Source organism: Macaca nemestrina, chromosome 1 (genome assembly GCF_043159975.1).
Source record: "Macaca nemestrina isolate mMacNem1 chromosome 1, mMacNem.hap1, whole genome shotgun sequence".
NCBI classification, from domain to species: Eukaryota; Metazoa; Chordata; class Mammalia; order Primates; family Cercopithecidae; genus Macaca; species Macaca nemestrina.
In genome coordinates this window covers 78,007,421-78,012,401 of record NC_092125.1, presented here as the reverse complement: position 1 = coordinate 78,012,401, position 4,981 = coordinate 78,007,421, and positions in this window count along the sequence as shown.

The following is a 4,981-nucleotide window of genomic DNA, read 5'->3' as shown; positions in this document are numbered from 1 at the left end:
AATTTTACAGTTTATCTAGAACTTAAAGTCGGTAATCAGCTATTTACCAAGCATCTACAATGTTGTTTGGCTAAGTAGGTGCTGGAAGAATCCTGAAACATAATTAAACATAATACTTTCAAAGAACTAATCATATTCTTGGAAATAGAATAAACACATGAACAATTAGGAAATGAATGTGCCTGACAGGTGGCTCTAAACATGGTGGGGCTCCAGGAGGAGCTTTACAAATCTATGTAATTCGCATAAGAATTTTGTTTTACGTGATGGGCATGGAACGAGGCTTGTAACAATTGTCAGAAAAGAGGAAAGGTGTTCCAAGCTGGAGATGGGAATGACAAAGAGGTGATAAGAGGGCATGAAGGGAGGACAGAGGAGAAGTAGATAGGATATTAGATCGATACAGAGTAGGACATCTGTATGTTTTTTTCTCTTCTTAACATTAAAATATTAATACTTTATTTTTAAGAGCAGTTTGAGGCTCACAGCAAAACTGGATAGAAAGTCTACTGTTTCCATTTACCCCCTGTCCTCACACACCCATGACTTCCCCCTCTATCAACATGCCACACCACCGTGGCACAACCTTTGTAAGTTTCTGTGCTCATTTTTCCTTGATATTGTTAGACTCTTTTTTTAAATTTATTTTTTAATTTTTTAGACAGAGCCTCGCTCCATTGCCCAGGCTAGGGTGCAGTGGTGTGATCTCAGCTCACTGTAACCTCTGCCTCCCGGGTTCAAGCGATCCTTCTGCTTCAGTCTCCTGAGTAGCTGGGATTACAGGTGCGTGATACAATGCCTGGCTAATTTTTGTATTTTTAGTAGAGCCAGGCTGGTCTCAAACTCCTGACCTCAGGCGATCCACCCACCTTGGGCTCCCAAAGTGCTGGGATTACAGGCATGAGCCACCGCACCTGGCCCAGATAGGCTCTTTTAAGACAAGATGCTAAACTGGAGTTTAGGTGCTCCCTGGCACAATCCCAATTTCGGGATATGAGCCTGTTTTTGGAGGATATTTTCTGAAGAACTATTGTCCGAGATAACCAGTTTAGATTGGGAATATAGGCTGAAAACCGAATTCCTAAAGCCCATTCTATTTTTCTGGTGCAGGCCCGTACATCTTGCCTCTTTCCCTTCTAGCAGCTCAACGTCTATCAGTTAGTGCTCTAAAAGAACTTCGCAGGTGGCAGTACTGAAAAAAAAAAGCCCTTTTCCCTCTCATAAAAATGCCTCTTTACTTTATGCCTTTCCATCATCTCATGTAGCTTTCCAAAAAATGAAACACGTACATAAAGACCAACTACACTCAAAATGCTGAGTGGGTCGGGGAGAGACTGGGATCTTGATCATTAACCAAGGCTCTGTGGAGGAATTAAGTTGTTTGACTCGTAGCTCCAGGCCTGGTGAATTAGGTAGTATTTCATTTCAATCCTTTGTGGGATTCAGGCTGCCAATATCTAGGCTTTGAAGTGGTTTCCCCCTCCTATGATGTAACTGGATTCCCTTTGCTAGGCCTGAAGAGGCGTTCTTATACTCCTTTTCCCCAAACTAGTCACCGGTGGTTTGCCAGCCTGTGAGTCTGATGTGACTTCTCCTCTGGTTTCCAGCAATTCTCCCCCAAAGTCTGTATTTCCTGCCCTAGATAATTTAAGAAATGAAGATTGCCATACATTCTGCGTGTATGTGTGTGCTTGTGTGCTTTTGGTGGGGGGCGGGTGCTGGGCTGGTAGCAAGTGCTGCAAATTTCAACCCTCAGAATTTAACTCTTCCAACTCAATTGAGATTGAAGAGTGACTCTGCAACCGTATTTCTTTGTTTTGGGCCATCCACACTGGCACAGGGTTTACTGACTCTTCAGTTTCCATTAGAGGAGAGTTGCCTTACCCATTTTTTGGTTGATCATTGGAGAAAATGGGTATTTTATTGGAATCATAGAATGTCTTCACTTCAGAATCTTTCCAGAGGTTACAGATTGATCTTTCATCTATCTACTCGTTTTCCATGTTGTGAGAAATAGTTTGTATCGAGGCTTTTCTGAGAGATAGATGCAGGCTCTCTATAAGTCACTCTCACTTTGAGTAAAGGCCCCCACCAGAAAGCTGTGTGTTGGGATGTGTTTTGCCTCTTGCATAGATGTATTCACTGACTTTCACCACTGAAGTATGTCTCTAGCCAACACTGAGAGGTATATAGGGGCAACTGTGTGAAACTTACTTTATTTATTGTAAGAAAGCTTTTGAAATGTTGCCCTTGATCATACACTGTCTTTCTTAAACCAGGAAAATAACAAAACAAACAAGTAAATAAAGATTCTATCATGTGTCAAATATGCTTTTTCTAAACTGTGGTTTCTTAGTAGGAACAATTTCATAGCAGATATAAAATCTCATTGTATCGGTTCCTGCTGATTTAAAAGTTATAATAGTTTGTACCTATGATTTTGATCTCAGATCTAATTGGCTTTTAAAACTTTATTTATTTTTATTAATTAATTATTATTTTTTTAGAGATAGGGTGTTGCTCTGTTGCCCAGGCTGGAGCGTAGTGGTGCAGTCTCAGTTCACTGCAGCCTAAAACTCCTAGGCTTAAGAAATCCTCCTGCTAAAGAAGACATTCATACAGCCAACAGACACATGAAAAAATGCTCATCATCACTGGCCATCAGAGAAATGCAAATCAAAACCACAATGAGATACCATCTCACACCAGTTAGAATGGCCATCATTAAAAAGTCAGGAAACAACAGGTGCTGGAGAGGATGTGGAGAAATAGGAACACTTTTACACTGTTGGTGGGATTGTAAACTAGTTCAACCATTATGGAAAACAGTATGGCGATTCCTCAAGGATCTAGAACTAGATGTACCATATGACCCAGCCATCCCATCACTGGGTATGTACCCAAAGGATTATAAATCATGCTGCTATAAAGACACATGCACACGTATGTTTATTGCGGCACTATTCACAATAGCAAAGACTTGGAATCAACCCAAATGTCCATCAGTGACAGACTGGATTAAGAAAATGTGGCACATATACACCATGGAATACTATGCAGCCATAAAAAGGATGAGTTTGTGTCCTTTGTAGGGACATGGATGCAGCTGGAAACCATCATTCTTAGCAAACTATCACAAGAACAGAAAACCAAACACCGCATGTTCTCACTCATAGGTGGGAACTGAACAATGAGATCACTTGGACTTGGGAAGGGGAACATCACACACTGGGGCCTATCATGGAGAGGGGGGAGGGGGGAGGGATTGCATTGGGAGTTATACCTGATGTAAATGACGAGTTGATGGCTGCTGACGAGTTGATGGGTGCAGCACAGCAACATGGCACAAGTATACATATGTAACAAACCTGCACGTTATGCACATGTACCCTAGAACTTAAAGTATAAAAAAAAAAAAAAAAAAAGAAATCCTCTTGCTTTGGCCTCCCAAAGCACTGAGATTACAGGCATGAGCAACCACATCCAGCCTGATTTTGATCTTAATGTAAGCATGACATATTTTGTAACTTAAGCTCATGGTACCTTCTTTTGTTAAAAAGTCTTTGGCTGGTTCATAATTACAGCCTTAATTTACTGCATGTGACCTACAGATGCTCGTTTGTTTAGTGGCTTATAAAATAGTCTGGGGAAAGTAAATGGCATTTGTTGGAAATGGTTTCGCAATTTGGAGGTTAAGTTGTGTTTCTTCTTCTATCAACTGAAATTATTCTGTCTAGGTCTCTTCATGCTAGGTGGCAGAAGTGGCTCGTGGAGGAGTCTAATTTCCTGACCCACCATTTGATTGCTTCTGGGGGGCGGGGGCACTGAGGGGAGTGGTAAGTCAGTTACTTACAATGGACACTGAGATGTCTTTCTCTGGTGAAATGAGCAACTGTGTGGCTTGGGGGATGATTTCTGATTCCGAACATGTAGCCCCACCCATCTTTCTGTCTCTATTCTTGCATCTAAGAGACAGAGGTGAGGGCAGGGAGAGAGAAAGAGCACCTTCGTTTTTCCTTATATTAAAGTAACCAGAATCACATTTAATAAATCACAAGACAGATGAGAAGTTACAAGCTGTCATACACCCTGAATCGACCTGCCTCTGATGAGCTGCAGGAGACAGCCGTCTCTTTAGTGGCCCATGGGTTTCTCGATTGTGCTGATGGATGCCAGGTTAGCAGTGTTCCTGCTTGAAATTCTGCTCACATGTTACTTTTGGACCATTTCAGTTGTTTAATCAGCATGGTGAGAGAGCATGAGAATTGGGTGGGAGTTGCTACAGCCTTCTTCTTTGATTTGATCTTGTTTTGGGCAAGTTGCTTAATCTTCCTAATACAAAAGTTTCATCATCTGTGAAATGGAGATGATAATAGTACTTTATAGTGTGTCTTTGAGAATTAAAGGAGATAATACATGTAACGTGTTTGGCACATGGTAAGTAGATAATATATGTTTGTCATTGTTTTTTGATTAAATCAAACTCTATGAATGAACTTTAGTTTCATAATTTATAAGATGATAGTTTTGAATAATAGACCTGACACGTTGTTAGCCTTCAAAGTCTAAAAATCTGTGTACAATGTGTGCACTGTCTATGTCATTTCTATATCACTCATAGGGCCTGGCACCTGGATGTACACACAATAGTTAATCATGTGTTTATTAAGTGCTTATTGAATTCTGGATAAATAGAGAACGTAAGGAGCTATGCTTCTAACATGATTTATTTTACATATAAGAAGATAGTTAGAACAGAAGTAATATATTCTGTTTGTTCCTTCTTGTTCATTCATTTAATCATTATATTTAAAATAATGAACATTAATGCACCAAACCATTACTACACCCTAGGAACTGAGCAAAAACCCAGCAGGTATAGAAAGCAAAGGTAGAACAAGTTTCATGTCCTCAATGATGTGACTTCGAGGTAGGGAGACAGAGAAATGTAACATGGTGCCAAAAAAACCAAGTCTACACA